Source organism: Leucoraja erinacea, chromosome 8 (assembly GCF_028641065.1).
Source record: "Leucoraja erinacea ecotype New England chromosome 8, Leri_hhj_1, whole genome shotgun sequence".
Taxonomy (NCBI): Eukaryota; Metazoa; Chordata; class Chondrichthyes; order Rajiformes; family Rajidae; genus Leucoraja; species Leucoraja erinaceus.
Window position 1 is genome coordinate 9,501,251 of NC_073384.1, and position 21,455 is coordinate 9,522,705.

Sequence of the window (21,455 nt, forward strand, 5' to 3'; positions counted from 1 at the left end):
CCTCACACTTATCAGCATTAAACTCCATCTGCCATCTTTCAGTCCACTCTTCCAACTGGCATAAATCTCTCTGTAGACTTTGAAAATCTACTTCATTATCCACAACCCCACCTATCTTAGTATCATCTGCATACTTACTAATCCAATTTACCACACCATCATCCAGATCATTGATGTACATGACAAACAACATTGGACCCAACACAGATCCCTGTGGCACCCCACTAGTCACTGGCCTCTAACCTGACATAGAAACATAGAAACATAGAAATTAGGTGCAAGTGTAGGCCATTCGGCCCTTCGAGCCAGCACTGCCATTCAATATGATCATGGCTGATCATCCAACTCAGTATCCCGCACCTGCCTTCTCTCCATACCCTCTGATCCCTTTAGCCACAAGGGCCACATCTAATTCCCTCTTAAATATAGCCAATGAACTGGCCTCGACTACCCTCTGTGGCAGAGAGTTCCAGAGATTCACCACTCTCTGTGTGAAAAAAGTTCGTCTCATCTCGGTTTTAAAGGATTTCCCCCTTATCCTTAAGCTGTGACCCCTGACAAAAAAACATCCACCATTACTCTCTGGCATCTCCCATTCAGCCACTGTTGAATCCATCTTGCAACTCCACCATTAATACCGAACCATTGAACCTTCTTAACCAACCTTCCATGAGGAACCTTGTCAAAGGCCTCACTGAAGTCCATATATACAACAGCCACTGCTTTACCCTCATCAATTTCCCGAGTAACCTCTTCAAAAAATTCAAGAAGATTAGTCAAACATGACCTTCCAGGCACAAATCCATGTTGACTGTTCCTAATCAGACCCTGTTTATCCGGATGCTTATATATATTATCTCTAAGTATCCTTTCCATTAATTTGCCCACCACTGACGTCCAACTAACAGGTCTATAATTGCTAGGTTTACTCTTAGACCCCTTTTTAAACAATGGAACAACATACGCAGTACGCCAATCCTCCGGTACTATTCCCGTTTCTAATGACATTTGAAATATTTCTGTCATAGCATAATTATAAATCTTTGAGAGGTCACAGAGTCTCACAGAGTCTTACAGAGTGGAAACGGGCCCTTCAGCCGAACTTGCCCATACTGACCACCATGTCCCACCTTCACTAGTCCCACCATCACTAGTCCCACCTGCCTGCGTTTGCCCCATATCCCTGTAAACCTGTCCTATCCATGTAAATAGCCCTAAAGAATAATGTTTTGTAATACAGTGTATTGGGTATTGTATATAGAGTGTTAAATTTACTTATTGTCACATGCACAGAGGTACAGTGAAATGCTTGTTCTTCATGCTATTCTATCAAATCATTACTTGTGTACAACAGATCCTCTTCGCCATAGAGTGATACAGCGTGGAAACAGGCGCAATTTCCCTTCACCGGCCAACATGTCCCAGCTACACTAGTCCCACCTGCCCGTGTTCGGCCCACATCGCTCCAAACCTGTCCTACCCATGTACACTGCCGTGTACTCCTCTGGAACGACACGCAGAGAGTTGTCACGTTCTGGCGTCACCTTGAAATGTTTAAAATAATGACTATAATCCGATGTAAGGAAGATATTGGAAATAATGTTAGCAAACGATACTACCAACTGGCAATGTTAAGTACTGAGAAGCGAAAAGGCTAAGTCCAACCATCAAACCTTTCCTTAATTAAGCTGAGTCAGGGATATGGGGAGAAGGCAGGAACGGGGTACTGATTGGGGATGATCAGCCATGATCACATTGAATGGCGGTTCTGGCTCGAAGGGCCGAATGGCCTCCTCCTGCACCTATTGTCTATTGTCTATTGTCTATAAGCTACAGCAACTCATATTTTGCTTTTGCAGTTTATAACCCAGCAGTACATTGATTTATCTAACTTCAAGTAACCCTTGCATCCTCTCTCTCTCTCCGTCCCTCCCCCACCCTAGTCATCATACTAGTTTCACTGTCGTGCTGGTGTGTTTCATGTCTGTAACTCTTTTTCACCCGGCCCACAGCTAGCAATGGCCTGTTTCCTTTACCATCATTACTTTTTTCGCAAATCTTGCATTCATTTGTTCCAAATCTCTCTACATCACCGTCTATATCACTAGTTTCCCTTTCCCCTGACTCTCAGTCTGAAGAAGGGTCTCGACCTGAAACATCACCTATTCCTTTTTTCCGGAGAAGCTGTCTGACTCGCTGAGTTACTCCAGCTCTTTGTGTCTATCTTCGGTTTAAACCAGCATCTGCTGTTCCTCCATACTTAAAGCCCCCTATTGGCCTAGGGGAGAATGTTGAACAAGCATTATAAATGATTCACAAATAATTCACCTTTCCTCCAAATTACACTCAAACTATGTATGCTGAAACATATATCCAGTGATGTTTTGTCGTTACATGTATACTGAGGAAGTTAATGCAGGTGTTGAGAGATTCCGCACTTTTTTGCCAAACCTAAAATGCCCTTTGAGGAAGTCAAATTCCCTGGGGTTCTTTCCCAATTTCCTGCTGGATGAGAAATTCTACACAGGGAATATTAAAACATCCAGTCATATAATTAGAGTTAATTGCATTTCTAATTTTCTAACAACTAGGATGATTTTCATTTCCCTGCTGTCACAACACAAGATCAAACGCCGACATCAATTGGAAAAGTGCGACCACCTTATATTTGAATATCTACCTGTTTCGATTTCCATGTGGACATCAGACCGGGTATCTGTGGCAGAAGTATTGGTCAGTTTAGTTTAGAGTAACATAGAAACATAGAAAATAGGTGCAGGAGTAGGCCATTCGGCCCTTCGCGCCTGCACCGCCATTCAATATGATCATGGCTGATCATCCAACTCAGTATCCCATCCCTGCCTTCTCTCCATACCCCCTGATCCCTTTAGCCACAAGGGCCACATCTAACTCCCTCTTAAATATAGCCAATGAACTGGCCTCAACTACCTTCTGTGGCAGAGAATTCCACAGATTCACCACTCTGTGTGTGTAAAAATGATTTTCTCATCTCGGTCCTAAAAGACTTCCCCCTTATCCTTAAACTGTGACCCCTAGTTCTGGACTTCCCCAACATCGGGAATAATCTTCCCGCCTCTAGCCTGTCCAACCCGTTTAGAATTTTGTAAGTTTCTCTAAGATCCCCCCTCAATCTTCTGAATTCTAGCGTGTACAAGCCGAGTCTATCCAGTCTTTCTTCATATGAAAGCCCTGCCATCCCAGGAATCAGTCTGGTGAACCTTCTCTGTACTCCCTCTATGGCAAGAATGTCTTTCCACAGATAGGGAGACCAAAACTGTACGCAATACTCCAGGTGTGGTCTCCCCAAGACCCTGTACAACTGCAGTAAAACCTCCCTGCTCCTATACTCAAATCCTTTTGCTTTGAATGTTAACATACCATTTGCTTTCTTCACTGCCTGCTGCACCTGGATTCCTATTTTCAATGACTGGTGTACCATGACACCCAGGTCTCGTTGCATCTCCCCTTTTCCTAATCGGCCACCATTCAGATAATAGTCGACTTTCCTGTTTTTGCCACCAAAGTGGATAACCTCACATTTATCCACATTATACTGCATCTGTCACGTGTATTTGTCACGCGTACCGAGGTACAGTGAAAAGCTTTTGTTGCATGCTAACCAGCAGTAGCGGACAGGGTCTAAAAATATTGGTTGCCAGGAGACAAAGGGTGCCCACTTCATCAGGGGCCCACTTGCCATCGGGCAAGCTGACACCCTGGCCAGTCCGCCACTGCTAACCAGTCAGTGGAAAGACAATACATGATTGCAATCGAGACATCCGCAGTGTACAGATGCATGATAAGGGAAAAATGTTTAGTGCAAGGTAAAGCCAGTACAGTCCGATCAATGATAGTCCACAGGTCTCCAAATGAGGTGGATAATAGTTCAGCACTGCTCTCTGGTTGTGGTGAGATGGTTCAGTTGCCTGATAACAGCTGGGAAGAAACTGTCCCTGAATCTGGAGGTGTACGCTTTCACATTTCTGTACCTCTTGCCTGATGGGGGAGGGGAGAAGCAGGAGCGGCCAGGGTGAAACTGGTCCTTGATTATGCTGCTGGCCTTTGCCGAGGCAGCGTGAAATGTAATCAAGGATGAGTCTCACTGGACTCATTACCTGATTTGGGGTAGACACAAAATGCTGGATAGGCAGCATCTCTGGAGAGAAGGAATGGGTGACGTTTCGGGTCGAGACCCTTCTTCGGTTTAAACCAGCATCTGCAGTTCCTTCCTACATAATTTGGGGAAGCTGGCCACAATGAGACTCTTTCTCCCAGCTTGCTACATGAATAACCATTTGCCTCACAGGAAAAACATCCTTGAAGTCTTCTGTGCCATTCTTAAAGAAAGGTTTTCTGAACCATAAACCTCTGGCCACAAGAGCTAAGCCTACAAAATAATAGTTGCTGCAAGTTATGTTGTAAATCTGTTCAAATAATTACTCCTGCGATTTGTTTCCTGAATATAGCCTTTAATCACCAGTGTAGTGTGCTTAGATTTATTTTTTAGTTTAGTTTAGAGATACAGCACGGAAACAGGCCCTTCGGCCCACCGGGATCAGCGATCCCCGCATATTAACACTCTCCTACACACACCAGGGACAATGTTCACATTTACAAAGCCAATTTACCTGCAAACCTGTACGTCGTTGGAATGTGGGAGGAAACCAAAGATCTCGGAGAAAACCCCACGCAGGTCACGGGGAGTACGTACGAACGTGCAGCGCCCGTATTCGGGATCGAACCCGGGTCTCCGGCGCTGCAAGCGCCGTAACGTAGCAACTCTACCGCCGCGCCACCATGCCGCCCAACAACCCAATGTATATCTCTATTGTGACATTGGACAGGAAACCTACACTCACAGAATCAATCAATGAAGCCTTCAGTGAAACAACAGAAAATATGAAAGTCAATTAAACATGCCATCAACCTGAAACATTAACTCTTAATCCTCCTACTTTCTGAATGATTCCGGCATTATCCCCTTTCTAAATCAGATTTCCCCTGTCCGTAACGTTTTGCTTTTCGATCTTGAAGTGATAAAGCTTACTTTAAGGAAAATAATCAGTTAATCAGACTTTGCAATTATAAAATGGGGATTTCAATAAAACGGAATTGAAGGCTGTGGATTAGGAGCAGCCAGATGAGATTAGTTTATCTAGGCATCTTGTTCAACACCTCAGACTATTAAATGCTACAACCTCCAATTTAACTCTGAAATGCACAGAATTGGGGACATTGCTTTCATCGTTTTTGTTTTTGCACTATTATTACCTTGGACTAAATGTTATTCCCTTTATCCTGTATCAAAGATTGAAAGGTCTAGGCATGTGTTAGTTTAGAAGGATGAGGGGGATCTTATAGAAACATATCTAATCTAATCTAATCTAATCTAATCTAATAAAATTATAAAAGGACTGGACAAGCTAGATGCAAGAAAAATGTTTCCAATGTTGGGTGAGTCCAGAACCAGGGGGTCACAATCTTAGAATAAAGGGGAGGCCATTTAAGACTCAGGTGAGAAAAAAAACGTTTTCACCCGGACAGTTGTGAATTTGTGGAATTCCCTGTCACAGAGGCCAAGCCACTGGAGGCCGTCACTGGATGGATTTAAGAGAGAGTTAGATGGAGCTCTAGGGGCTAGTGGAATCAAGGGATATGGGGAGAAGGCAGGCACGGGTGATTGGGGACGATCAGCCATGATCACAATGAATGGCGGTGTTGGCTCGAAGGGCCGAATGGCCTCTTCCTGCACCTATTTTCTATGTTTCTATGTATCAGTACACTGTTGATGGCTTGATTGTAATCATGTGTAGTCTTTCTGCTGACTGGATAGAAAGGAACATGGAAGATTTTCACAGTACCTCGGTACACATTACAATAAACTAAACTAAACATGTAGCAAGCTCAGAGAAAGTGGGCAATCTCGTTTTTTCATAGTTTATTATGGTGTTTACAGTGTACAAAGTTTACATATCTATTGTGCTGCTGCAAGTAAGAATTTGTGATTAGTACAAGTGTCAGAGATCATGGGTTTAGGAGGGAGAGATAGATCAGCCTTGATCGAATGGCAGAATAGACTTGATGGGCCGAATGGCCGAATTCTATTCCTATCCCTTATGACCTTAATTTCATAGAAAGCATTTTGTCAGGGTGCATCAGCTTGGTTTGGGAACAGCTCCATCCAAGACCACAAGAAATTACAGCGAATTGTGGACACAGCCCATTCCATCACACAAACCAACCATTGACTCCATTTATACCTCACGCTGCCTCGGCAAGGCCAGCAACATATTCAAGGACGAGTCACACACTAGCCACTCACTCTTCTCTCCTCTCCGATCTGGCAAAAGGTATAGAAGTGTGGAAAAGCACACCTCCAGATTCAGGGACAGTTTCTTCCCAGCTGTTATCAGGCAGCTGAATCATCCTACCACAACCAGGGAGTGGTGCTGAACTACTATCTACCTTTGATAACCCTCGGACTATTCTTGATCGGACTTTGCTGGCTTTACCCTGCACTAAACGTTATTCCCTTAACATGTATCTATACACTGAAAATGGCTCGATTGTAATCATGAATTGTCTTTCTGCTGACTGCAACAAAAGCTTTTCGCTGCACTTTGGTACACATAACAACAAACTAAATTGAATTGAACTAAACTGACATATAAGTATAAAACATTCCTGACTGTTGACTCTAGAGTCAGACATTGCTGGGCTGAAGGGCCTGGTCCTGAGCTGTACTGTTCTATGTTCTACGTTCTAAAAGTTCTAAAAGTTCTAGCTTCACCATGAATGGAACTGTATTTGATTACGTGCAATATGTTATCGTTAAGCCAACTTTGCGTATTTTAAAGGCTGATTATATCAACGTTGAACAAGATAAATATGTCTTGGTAGGATCTTCAGATGCTGGTTTATACTGAAGATAGACACAAAATGCTGGAATTATGCCCCTGTCCCACTTAGGAAACCTGAAAGGAAACCTCTGGAGACTTTGCGCCCCACCCAAGGTTTCCGTGCGGTTCCCGAAGGTTGCAGGTGGTTGCCGGAGGTTGCAGGTAGTGGAAGCAGGTAGGGAGACTGACAAAAACCTCCGGGAACCACACGGAAACCTTGGGTGGGGAGCAAAGTCTCCAGAGGTTTCCGTTCAGGTTTCCTAAGTGGGACGGGGGCATTACTCAGCGGGTCAGGCAGCATCTCTGGAGAAAGGAATAGATGACATTTCAGGTCAGGATGTCTCAAGAAGCGTTCTGTTCCGATACGTCACCTATTCTTTTACTCCAGAGATGCTGCTGCTGAGTAACTCCAGAATTTTGTGTCTTACTTTTGAATAAAATTAATTTCAGTGCCAAATTTGCAAAAGCAATTTAAATAATCGATAGTAAGTCTTTTTACTCCCATCTCTCACCCTGTTGTATGTTCCGTTTTTACAATTATTCTTCCATTCTGCAACAAAACCATCGGAAATAATACAATCAATAGCTGACTTATCAGAGCCTGCTTTCCTGCAGTCTGATCTTTGTTCAGAATTAAAGGACGTTCTTTCAGGAAGGAGAAGAGGAGGAATTCCTTTAGTCAGAAGGTGGTGAATCTGTGGGATTCATTGCCACACAAGGCTGTGGAGGCCAAGTCAGTGGATATTTTTCAGGGACAGAGATAGATTCTTGATTTGCACGGAGGTCAGAAGGCAGGAGAATAGGGTTAGGAGGGAGAGATAGGTCAGCCATGATTGAATGGCCGATTAGACTCAGAGTCAGAGAGTGATACAGTGTGGAAACAGACCCTTCGGCCCTACTTGCCCACGCCAGCCAACATGTCCCAGATACACTAGTCCCACCTGTCTGCGTTTGGCCCATATCCCTCCAAATTTGTCCTATCATGTAGCTGTCTAACAGTTTCTTAAACATTGGGGTAGTCCCAGCATCAACTACCTCCTCTGGCAGCTTGTTCCATACTGCCGCCACCCTTTGTGTGAAAAAGTTACCCCTCAGATTCCAATTAAATCCTCTCCCCTTCACCTTAAACCTATGTCCTCTGATCATTCCTTCACCTACTCTGGGCAAGAGATTCTGTGCATCTGCCTGATAGGCCTCGGTGGGCCAAATGGCCTAATTCTGCTCCTAATACTTATGATCTTTTGACCTTATGACCTTGATGAAAAGGAACCGAATGACACATGGTTGAATTAATTTAATCTCTGATCACATCTCAGCTTCTTAGAAGTAGCCCTCCATTTTCTCATGCTGAAGAGGAATAATTCACAATTTTTATTTACAATTACTCAGCTAAAATTAAAAAAAAAGGCCTTCATCTCCCAACTGCAAGAATGTGTCTGAGGGTTTCAAGAAGGTAAAATATTCTTGAAATGTATTATGTCTTTTAAGTTGTCATCTTTGTAATCCTGGACAATAAAGGATTAATAGTTATACTTGCAAGATCTTGCCAATTCCGGGGAAGCTGTTGACTGTGACTCTTTAACTCTGGGACCTTTGTCTCCAAAAATGTATGATGCATGAATAGACATCCAGGAGGTAAATATGGAATGTCAGTCCCTGTTACTAGTTGAAGTGTTTGCCAGGCTTTAAATTTAATAGTTTAGTGACCAAGATCTTTCTCAATGCCTGTAGAGGCAGGTTAAACCATTTTGATCAAGAGCCTTCATTTGGAAATTTTCTAGAGGCCAAGAGTTGACGTGGATAAGCTTTTTCCATTGAGAGTAGGGAAGATTCAAACAAGAGGAAATCATTTGTGAATTAAGGGACAAAAGTTTAGGGGTAACATGAGTGGGAACTTCTTTACTCAGAGAGTGGTAGCAGTGTGGAATGAGCCTCCAGTGGAAGTGGTGGAGGTAGGTTGTATTTTATCATTTAAAAATAAATTGGATAGGTATATGGACGGGAAAGGAATGGAGGGTTATGGTCCGAGTGCAGGTAGATGGGACTAGGTGAGAGTAAGTGTTTAGCACGGACTAGGAGGGCAGAGATGGCCTGTTTCTGTGCTGTCATTGTTATATGGTTATAAGTAGAGCCAGGATTTTGCCATAAATGCCATGTGCCTTTTCATGCCTTTTTTTAATGATTTCTGGAAGATAATGCCTTTTTCACGATTGAGTGCCTAAATCAGCCTTTTTTTCCCGTTAACTTAACTTACAAGAAAATTGACACCACCGGGGCGAAACCCGGCTGTAAGTGGGTGTTAAGTGGTGATTGGAGAGGGGTGCGTGGGAAAGGGTCCAGTCTTTTCAAACTGGAGTCAAACTGTGAGTAGGTGTGAAGTGTTGGTTGGGGATGGGGTGTGGGGGTACCAGGGTTAAGTTTCTGTTTATCGAACCTGCAGTAGAACTCGTTCAGGTAATTGGTCAGCTGACGATTGTCCAAGGAGCGGGGTGTTTTCCTCTTGTAGCTTGTGATTTCTTGCAAGCCCTTCCACTGAAGAAGAGTCCTTTGCTGAGAACTTGCTCCTCAACTTCTCAGAGTACCTTTCCTTGGCAGCTCTGATTCCTTTTCTCAGCTTGTACTTGGCCTGCCTGTAGAGGTCTGCATCCCCGCTCCTGTGGGATCTACCCCTGCAAAATGCCTAAAGTCAAGTCAACGCCTTGTAAAAAACTGAACGATTTGGTGAGAGTGTACGGGAGTGATATATTCTCCACAGACAACTGTGTGCTGTTTTGCAAAACATGTAAGAAAGCAGTGAATCATAAGAAGAAATATTTCATCTCCCAGCATGTACAGGCAGCTAAACACAAGTCGGCAGCAGAGAAACTGAGGTAGGAAATACGCAAGCTTGGCTCCTCACAACATTTACTGCTGGCTCCAGTCGCAAATCTGAGTTTTCGAGTGATCTGTGCAATGCATTCATTGATGCTGGAATTCCACTGTGGAAATTGGAAAACAAATCTCTCTGAGGTTTTTTGGAAGATACCCAGAGGAACATATACCAAGCGAGTCATCATTGCGGAAAAATTATGTTGATAGCAACTTCAACATTGTTGTGCAGAAAATTAGAGATAAAGTTGCATGCAACAAAATATGGATCTCAATAGACGTGACAACTAATGATGTGGGGAGATATGTTGCCAATGTAATCATTGGTACACTGGAGGCAGGTCAACTATCAAAGGAGTATTTCTTGACCGGAAGTATTGGAGAAGTCAAAGAGCTCAACTATTGCTCAGTTGTTTACATCTTCACTTGCTGTACTTTGTACTTAAAGTTCCTGGCGATGTAGGTAAAGACATACAAGGAAAATGTGAGAGGGTGATTTTAGCTAACAAAGATCTTGAAGAAATACAAAACAAAGCTAAAGTTCTCAAAGGTAGTTGTAATGCACAAGATATCGACATGATTGTAGAGTGATCTCAGCTGGGGTAGAAATAAGTTTTTCACAACTGTAGCATATTCGGGGGGGGTTGTGACCTTTTCTTGCCGTATCCCCTGCCTCCGTCTGCGCTGAGGCCTAATGGTGGAGCTGACGGCCTCCAACGGGGACTGACCTCGAGGCTCCGGAGGCAGAGCCAGGACTTACTTACCATCGCGAAGCTGGCCGACTTCGAGGCTGTGGCGGCGTTCCAGCGGCCCGACTTCGGGGCTGTGGCGGCGTTCCGGCTGCGGCGACCCGGCTTCGGGGCTGAGGCGGCGTTCTGGCAGCGGCGACATGGCTTCGGAGCCTCGGAGGCTCGGCCGCGGGCCCAGTGGATGATGGCGTCGGGAGCTCGCAGGTCACAGGTTGGTGACCTGTTTTTCCGGAGCTCCAGCAACAACAGCTTCGTCCGCTGGACTGGAGGGCGGCAGCTTCGACCGCCCCAGGCAGCGGAGTTTGAACCGGCCCGTTCGCGGAGCTCGGATTCAGCCGCGGGACTTGCTTACCATCACCCCCGGTGGGGTCACAACATCGGAGGCCTGGATCGCCTCAGCGCAGGGGGAGAGCAAGGAGGGAAGAGACAAGGACTTTGGGACTTTTACCTTCCATCACATTGATAACTGTTTCCTTTATCACCGTTACTTTTTTTGCATATCTTTCATTCATGTGTTCCATATCTCTCCACATCACCGTCTATATCTCTTGTTTTCCTTTTCCCTGACCCTCAGTCTGAAGAAGGGTCTCAACCCAAATCCACGCCCATTCCTTCTCTCCAGAGATGCTGCCTGTCCCGCTGAGTTACTGCAGCATTTTGTTTTGGTCTTCGTTGTTTACCATCTGCAGCTCCATCCTATACATCATGTTGCTTGCAATACTCCAGCCCGGGTTTAACACCTAATCTGAAGAAAGACATTCTTGCCATAGAGTGAGCACAGAGAAGGTTCACCAGACTGATTCCTGGGATGTCAGGACTTTCATATGAAGAAAGACTGGATAGACTCGGCTTGTACTCGCTCGAATTTAGAAGATTGAGGGGGGATCTTATAGAAACTTACAAAATTCTTAAGGGGTTGGACAGGCTAGATGCAGGAAGATTGTTCCCAGTGCTGGGGAAGTCCAGAACAAGGGGTCACAGTTTAAGGATAAGGGGGAAATCTTGTAGGACCGAGATGAGAAAAACATTTGGTGATTCGCTGGAACTAGGAGGTAGTTGAGGCCAGTTCATTGGCTATATTTAAGAGGGAGTTAGATGTGGCCCTTGTGGCAAAAGGGATCAGGGGGTATGGAGAGAAGGCAGGTACAGGATACTGAGTTGGATGATCAGCCACGATCATATTGAATGGCGGTGCAGGCTCGAAGGGCCGAATGGCTTACTCCTGCACCTATTTTCTATGTATCTATGTTTCTATAATTGCATACTCACGGCATAAATCCTTTAGATACACTGGTCCCAGGTCATTCCAAAAATATGCACGGTTTGGATGACGTTCAACATGAGGCCAGTTAAATAACTTGAAGCCATTTTGCACAATGCCTCATACCTGGTGATCCTTGGAGAAACAGCTTCTCTGAAAGCACAACTTGTGCTGTCCGAGCCAAAGATTATAGAAGGCTCTTTCTCTAGTATCTTTGGTCTGTTTTTCACACAGAGAGTGGTGAATCTGTGGAATTCTCTGCCACAGAAGGTAGTTGAGGCCAGTTCATTGGCTATATTTAAGAGGGAGTTAGATGTGGCCCTTGTGGCTAAAGGGATCAGGGGGTATGGAGAGAAGGCAGGTACAGGATACTGAGTTGCATGATCAGCCATGATCATATTGAATGGCGGTGCAGGCTCGAAGGGCCGAATGGCCTACTCCTGCACCTATTTTCTATGTTTCTATGTTAACTATCGGGCTTCACAGCTTGAATTGCTTCCAAATCAGTAATTTTTTTTTTTAACACATACTTATGTAGTACAGTAATAAAACAAACATTCAACATCCATGATGCCTAAACCACATCAAAAAAACTGTAATTACAGCAGTGCAAATATTAGGGATATAACAACGCTGGTTTTAAGGCTTTGAAAAATCTGAATGGCAGCTGTACCAAAGCCACAATATATTGACCACCATTCCTGCTGCAAGTGGGTCAAATTACCAGATACTATTGGCAAGCATTTGTCAAATAGATTGTACATGTAAGATCCACAACTTCCAAAGGTGGAACCTGGAGGTTTCTGGTCGGTGGCAAAGTGAACTCTCTAAGGCTTGTTCAGCAGCGTCAAGTGGCATGGTGGTGTAGCGGTAGAATTGTTGCCTTACAGCGCCAGGGACCCGGCAGGGCCGGCCTTAAGCCAATTAGACCAATTGCTCCCAATTGGGCCCCGCGCCTAAGGGGATCTACTCTGCGCTCGGGTATATCTACCCCGAGTGGAGGGGGGAAAGAGGGGTGGAGAGATAGTACAGGGAGAGTAGAGGGGGGAGAAAGGGATAGACCGGGAGGGGAATGTGAGGGGGAATGAAGAAGGGGGAGGTGGGTTTGTTCCTTCACGGTCCCGGGGCAGCGCTCCCGCCCCTCCAGTCGCCGTGCTTCATGAGCACAGCCCCGGCTCCACCCCTCTCTCTCCCTGGGGAGACGCCAATTGTGCCCAATTGGGGCCCTGCACCTCCTAAGACCGGCCCTGGGACCCGGGTTCGATCTTGGCTACGGGTGCTTGTCTGTACAGAATTTGTACGTTCTCCCCATGACCTGCGTGGGTTTTCTCAGGGATCTCCAGTTTCCCAAGGCTCGTCGCACCGTGACCTGTCGAGGGAATCAACCAGGCCTGGGCCTTGCTCGTCCACCAGAGAAACGGTGAGAAGGGAGCTGCTGGAGACATTGGACTCCAGCGAGGAGCAAGGGCTGGTATTGTTAATTCCGGAAATAATACTCTCTCCCTAGTCTGGTTTAGTAAACTACTGAGTCGAACACTAGAGTCCAAGCCCTTCTTTATTTGTATACAACATCCTTCGCGTAAACAGAACTGAAGGAAAGACGACCGACACACCCCAACGATACGGTCACCCTTATATACCACTATACAGTGGCGGGAAAACTAACGGCGTGAATGTACAGGGGGAGGCAACCCCTACACACCAATCACACCACCTATTCAGTACGCAGAAACAAAGTAAGAACATATTCGGTGAGGTAACCCCTCTGGACCAATCACAGATACCGGCGGGAAGATTCAGAAACAAAATAGAAACATAAAACACCCCTAACCAATCACAAACACGGAACAAGCGTTAGTGGATTGAAACATAACAGAAACCTCTTTAGCAACCCAGACTTACTGGCGACAGCTAGGTCACATGGGTCTCCAGCACCATGCAATGTATTGTCACTAATAGTGAACCGCAGTCTTTTACAGACACCTGCCATTTCCCAAAGTACCCAAATCCCTGCATATTCGTAGTAGGAGGGTGAATCGGGGTATTGCAGGAGCCGCCCCCGGGACACAAAGTTGTCTGGGAGAGGAGAGGAGAGGAGAGGAATGTCGGTTGGCGGGCCGATCCGGTCGAAGGCGACGGAGGAAGACCGTGCAGGAGTCTGGGGCTTACCGGGATTGGGAACCGCTCCGTTACATTGAGCGCGCGGGCGGACCGGACTTCGCACTTTGGAAATGGCGCCAAAACATGGCGGCGCCTGCATGTGCAAATATGCAAAAGTAATTTCACTGTGCAGTTACACGTGGGACAAATAAAACTCCATTTGAATCATTGAACAGTTCCTCAGGTGAGAATAGAGAAACCAGAAGTACCCATTTAATTATTTGAGATTGCCCCACCACTCAATTGCGTATAGTTTAGTTTAGTTTAGAGATACAGCATGGAAACAGGCCTTTTGGCCCGCCGATTCCCCGCCGACCAGCGATCCCCGTACATTAACACTATCCTACACACACCACGGCTGCCAACATTGGGCGAGAGTTGAGAGTGAAAAATCAGATTCAGATTCAGATTCAGATTCAGATTCAATTTTAATTGTCATTGTCAGTGTACAGTACAGAGACAACGAAATGCATTGTCTGTAAATCTGGACCCACCCAAGGACAATGTCCATGACAAGCTGCCACCAAGTCGACGTCATGCTACGACAAGCTACGTCGACCAGCGACACAGTTCCTCGCGAATTGGGACATCCACATACGATCACACCTACGACAACCTACCACCACACAGGCGACAACCTCCGACAACCAAAGTCAACTTACGTCCACCCGCGACAAGCTACGACTTTGACGGCAACAACTGAAGACGTCACGTTACCGTGACTTCACGGCACGAATTGCACTGCGTCGGGGCGGTGGTAAAATGCGTGAGTCTCACGCTCAATACATGAGAGTTGGCAGCGCTGACACACTAGGGATAATTTACATTTATACCAAGCCAATTAACCTACAGACTTGTACATCTTTGGAGTGTGGGAGGATACCGAAGATATTGGAGAAAACCCACGGGGAGAACACACAAACTCCGTACAGACAGCACCAGGATTGAACCCGGGTCCCTGGCACTGTATGGCAGCAACTCTACCGCTGTGTCACCATGCTGCCTATTGTGATTGATCTGTAAAAGGTTTTCTCGCCTAACAACATTCTAATGGCCTTTGCTTTGAAATATCCTTTAGATTCAATAGGGTTTTGGGGCAGAGAGTTACAATTCCCCCCACATCTTACGTCCATGTATATTTTCACCTTTCACCACTCCCTCATTGAAACTTACCAAAAGGCTTGGATATTGTGGGTGTGGAGAAGATGTTTCTAGTGGGAGAGTCTAGGACTAGAGGTCACAGCCTTAGAATTAAAGGACGTTCCTTTAAGATGGAGATGAGGAGGAATTTCTTTAGTCAGAGGGTGGTGAATCTGTGGAACTCATTGCCACAGAAGGCTGCGGAGGCCAAGTCAATGGATATTTTTTAAGGCAGAGATAGATAGATTCGTGATTAGTATGGGTGTCAAGGATTATGGGGAGAAGGCAGGAGAATGGGGTTAGGAGGGAGAGATAGTTCAGCCATGATTGAATGGCGGAGTAGACTTGATGGGCCGAATAGCCTAATTCTGCTCCTAACACTTGTGACTTCATGATCACGTAGTCATCCTTCCACTACGATCCTTCACAGAGACCACCTTAAGCCCCAGTTGCCCAGGGTTATCGCAACAAAGCCACGCACAGCAGGAGACAGCAATCACAAGTGGACTCCAAACTGAACTTTCCCTCTGCCGAGCCCAACTTCAGTGCTCCAAAATCAACTCCCAGCCCGATCAGATAACCAGAGAACAGTTGAATTGAAGTACTCATGTGCTTTTGTGATCTCTGCTGCTCGGTGTCACACAGGGCATGAGGTTTTACCCATTAAAAGCCCAGAGGTCATGGTTCCTAATTCCTAGGTCATTGGTAATTAACTATATTCAGGTGTAGCCTTTGTGGCATGTCTTGCAATCTGTGCCTTTGCATGGAACATTGTACAGTTACAACTGCTGAGGTACATTGATTTAAGTATTTCGTTAGGGTGTAGACTCTTTCTTTAGAACTTCCCCTGCACACATAACACCATCCTATTCACTGAGCTTCAGTGTGTGTGTATATACACATATGCACATATACATACATATATGTACAAACATATATACACATATACACAGACAAACACACATATACACATATGTATATGTCTATGTGATGTGTGTGTATGTATACATAATATATATAGACACACACACACGTATATATATATATATATTTATATATATATATATATATTTTTTTAATATATATATATATATATAAACCAGCATCTGCAGTTCCTTCCTATACATTATATATATATATATATAGATATAAATATATATGTATGTATGTGTATCTACATTTATAGGAAGGAACTGCAGATGCTAGTTTACACCGAAGATAGACACAAAATGCTGGAGTAACTCAGTGAGACAGGCAGCATCTCTGGGTAGAAGGAATGGGTGACGTTTCGGGTCAGTCTGAAAAAGGGTCTCTACATGGTTACAATCGAGCCATTCACAGTGAACTGATAAATGATAAAGGGAATAATGTGAATGACGTTTGGTGCAAGATAAAGTCTAGTAAAGTCTGCCTAATATAGTCAGAGAGTCTCCATCAAGGTAGATCGGAGCTCAGGACCACTCCTGTTGTTGGTAGGATGGTTTAGTTGCCTGATAACAGTTTGGAAGAGACTGTCCCCGAATCTGTGTGCGTTTCACACTTCTATACCTCTTCTATAATTAGAGCACAGTTAGGCTTAAGTTTATTAATGTCACGTGTACTGAGTGAGGTACAGTGAAAACTTTTCTTTTGCATTATATCAAAACAGATCACATGGGGCAGCGATAGATAGATTTTTGATTAGTACGGGTGTCAAGAATTATGAGGAGAAGGCAGGAGAACGGGGTTTAGCAGCCATGATTGAATGGCGGAGTAGACTTGATGGGCCAAATGGCCTAATTCTGCTCCTCTCACTTACGACCTTATTATACTGGAGGCTGAATGCGAATACAGAGTGTGTTCCATGGACCACAATCATTCTGGGTGAGGTGAACTACCATGATCGCCTATTCCTTCTCTCCAGAGATGCTGCATGTCCCGCTGAGTTACACCAGCATTTTGTGTCTATCCTAGGTTTAAACCAGCATCTGCAGTTCCTTGCTACACATACGAGGATCACTGCCTGATTATGGCTGGAACGGCATTGGAAATTCGCCTGAGGTAGGAGAGCAAGGCAGCCACGATTCTCTAGTCAGCAGGAACATGCAAGTAGACTCCCTGCTGTGAGCCCATGACCACACCATTGAGTTCAAGACCACCGCCATCAGCCTTTGGATCATTCCGCATGATGGGGGGCTGATTGAAGCCACATTTCCCTGTTTTCCAGAGATTAAAGGTTAATTGGCTTGGTATTAATGAAAATTGTTCCCTATAGTGTGTAGGATGGTGTCAGTGTGCGGGGATCGCTGGTCGGTGCGAGCTTGGTGGGCCTGCGGCAGCTGAGGAAACACAATCTGCCACAGGAAACGATGGTCCAATTCTATACTGCCATCGTAAAGTCAGTCCTCACCTTCTCCATCATGGTCTGGTTTGGCTCGGCCACCAAGCACGACATCCGGAGGCTGCAGAGAATCGTTCGATCAGCTGAGAAGGTTGTTGGCTGCAACCTTTACCCCCATTGACGAACTGTACACTGCAAGGGCCAGGAAGCGAGTGGATAAGATCATCTCTGACCCCTCTCACCCTGGCCACAAACTCTTTGAATCACTTCCCTCTGGAAGGCGACTCCGGACTGTCAAAGCCGCCACAGCCAGACATAAAAACAGCTTTTATCCACGAGCAGTAGCTCTACTCAACAACCCAAAATCTGTAGCCTCCTTTTCCTCTGGTATTTTATTTCATTCACATGTTTAAACCATAATGTTTTATTCTTAATGTTTAAATGTTTTATGTTTTATTCTTAATGGTTTACTGTATGTCGTGTTGTTACTTGCGAGCAGAGCAACAAGGCAAATTCCTTGTATGTGAACCTACTTGGCCAATAAACCTATTCATTCATTCATTCATTCATCCATTCAATCATTTAAAGGGCCTGTTTCCGCGCTGTATCTCTAAACTAAACTAAACAACGTGAAGGAGATTATCAATGATCGTTGCTGCAGCAAACAGGACTTTGCTCATTTATTCTCCAGCAGATAACAATCGTATTGAACAGAGGCACACATTTACAAACTTTGTGAAATTCCTGAAAATTCAAGTGGCGAGAGTTTGCACTAATACTGTATTCGCTTTCCTCTCGAAAGACAGAGCTCGTCATTAATTCCACATGCTGGCGCTCGCTGAAAGCACAACTTATGGTCAACATCTGCCATTCCCTGCACCACCCGACCACAGGAATAACTATTAGGCAGCACTGTGGCGCAGCGGTAGAGTTGCTGCCTCACAACGCCAGGGACCCGGGTTCGATCCCGACAGACCCGGGTGCTGTCTGTACGGAGTTTGTAACGTACCCCCTATGACCTGCGTCGGTTTTAGACAATAGACAATAGACAATTGACAATAGGTGCAGGAGTAGGCCATTCGGCCCTTCGAGCCAGCACCGCCATTCAATGTGATCATTGCTGATCATCCCCAATCAGTACCCCGTTCCTGCCTTCTCCCCATATCCCCTGACTCCGCTATTTTTAAGTCCTATCTAGCTCTCTCTTGAAAGCATCCACCGCCCTCTGAGGCAGAGAATTCCACAGACTCACCACTCTCTGTGAGAAAAAGTGTTTCCTCGTCTCCGTTCTAATGGCTTACTCCTTATTCTTAAACTGTGGCCCCCAGTTCTAGATTTCTCTGGGATCTCTGGTTTCCTCCCACACTCCAAAGACATACAGGTTTGTAGGTTAATTGGCTTGGTATATGTAAATTGTGTGTGTAGATAGCGTTCATGTATAGGAATCGTTGACCGGCGCAGATTGGTTGGGCCGAAAGGCCTATTTCCACGCCGTATCTCTAAAAAAAAACTTGCCATTGACAAAAGCCTTCCGACTTGGAGGGAAATAGGAGGAAGAAACAGGATGGAACGGTGTCACAGCGGTCGAGTTGTTGCCTTGCAGTGCCATATAGTACTGGTGTTACGGGGAGAAGGCAAGAGAATGGGGTTTAGAGGAAAAGATAGATCAGCCATGATTGAATGGTGGAGCAGACTGGATGGACTGAATGACCTAATTCTGCTCCTTTCACTTGTGACCTTACGAACCTGGTTTCGCGAGTCAAGAGTGTTTTATCGTCATATGTCCCATGCAGAACAATGAAATTCCTGCATGCAGCAGCACAGCAGATCAAAGACCCAGGGACAGAAGATTGAGGGGGGATCTTATAGAAACTTACAAAATTCTTAAGCGGTTGGACAGGCTAGATGCAGAAACATTGTTCCGGATGTTGGGGAAGTCCAGAACAAGGGGTCACAGTTTAAGGATAAGCGGAAAGTCTTTTAGGACCGAGATGAAAAAAAAAATTTTTCACACAGAGAGTGGTGAATCTGTGGAATTCTCTGCCACAGAAGGTAGTTGAGGCCAGTTCATTGGCTATATTTAAGAGGGAGTTAGATGTGGCCCTTGTGGCTAAAGGGATCAGGGGGTATGGAGAGAAGGCAGGTACTGAATACTGAGTTGGATGATCAGCCATGATCATATTGAATGGCGGTGCAGGCTCGAAGGGTCGAATGGCCTACTCCTGCACCCATTTTCTATGTTTCTATGGACTGATGTAAAGCCTCCTTTTCATTAAATGGAACCTCTAAAGCCTCCTTATTCATTCTAAATGGAACCTTGCTAACCCAACCCATACTACCACCAACCAAGTTTTACTGTCCGTATGGTATGAATATCCATTCGACTTCTATAACTTCAAATCTAACCCTTGCTTTCCCCTCTCTCCCCCGATCCCCGTTCCCCAACCTGCAGTTCTCCAGATTTAGAAACATAGAAACATAGAAACATAGAAATTTGCACAGTCCTTGGCGTTAAGTTTTCACTGTCCAACTCAGCATCCCGTACCTGCCTTCTCTCGTTAGCCACAAGGGCCACATCACCTCTCCCTGGCCTCCGTGGCTAACACCACTCTCTGATCCATCTCGACAGGATTTCCCCCTTATCCTTAAGCTGTGACCCCTTGTCTTTGAACTTCGTCCCCCAACCCCTTTTTGATCTCTATAAGTTTTCACATCTTAAACCTTCCATATCTCTATAAGTCTCCCCACAGTCTCCCTCTGACTCCCTCTAGTCAATGTAGAAGGGTCTTGACCCTGAAACTGCACCTCCCTGCTCCTATACTCAAATCCCTTTGCAATGAAACGCTGCCTGCCTCCCCTGCACGCCTGAGTCACCCAGGTCCGCTGCAGCATTTTTCCCAATCGTTTAGATAATAGTCTTCCCGTATTTGCATCTGCAATTCTCTTCCTGCATCTGCACCACCACCTACAAACCTGTACGTCTTTGGAATGTGGGAGGAAACCGGAGCGCCCGGAGAAAACCCACGTGGTCACAGGGAGAATGTACAGACAGCACATCTGATCTCACATCATATTTCACCAACGTGTCCCCTTACATGAAAGAAGATTGTAACGTAATCTTGTTCTTTGATTGAGGAAATTAACAGCGCTTGGTACGTACATGAAAGGAGAACAGAGCCAGTGGCCAGCATTTGCAGTTCCTTCCTACACCACCAATCCTTAAAGTGACTGAGAGTATCATGGCAGATTGCTTTAAGATCAACAGCTGAGCTCATGAGAACTGCAATGGGGAATCACTTCACTCATTCCAGTCAAGTGGCCTCATGTAGGATAATTACACAGACGTGGTGCGATTGAAGTCCACACACCTGAGAACAGTGTCAGCCTTTGGCTTGTGCAGGGTCTCTTCCACAGACTGACACAAGGATCCTGAGATGACTCAGGGATCTGCTTCTTGAACCACAGCCCCACCTGCAGAAGAAGGAAACATCGTCTGTTCAGCTGCTTGACGACAGGTTTAGCTTCCCCCCCCCCCCCCCCCCCCCCTGTCCTTTCTTTCTCCTCCTCTCTTTTTTCTCCACTTCAAGGGCAGTAAAGGACTCCCAATCACACTATCGGTGAAAGATGAAAGGAAGCAATTTAGTGAGTCACACCTGAATCACGACCGACTCTGCAGCTGGCCTGCCTTGCCTAGATTGCCTTGTGATTTGACCATTTCTCAGTCACACAACGTTGCATCTGAAGGAAACTTTTACATAAGAAACCGTTAAACTATAAAGACATAGTTTGCGTCTATCGTCGGTTGAAACCAACGTCTGCAGTTCCTTCCCAGACATCATTTTTAGTTCAGTTTAGTTTTGAGATACAACGCGGAAACTGGCCATTCGGCCCACCGAGTCCTTGCCAACCAGCGATCCCCGCTCACCAGCACTATCCTACACACATTAGCTACATTTTACATTTATACCAAGTCAAGTCAAGTTTATTCGTCACATACACACATACGAGATGTGCAGTGAAATGAAAAGTGGCAATGC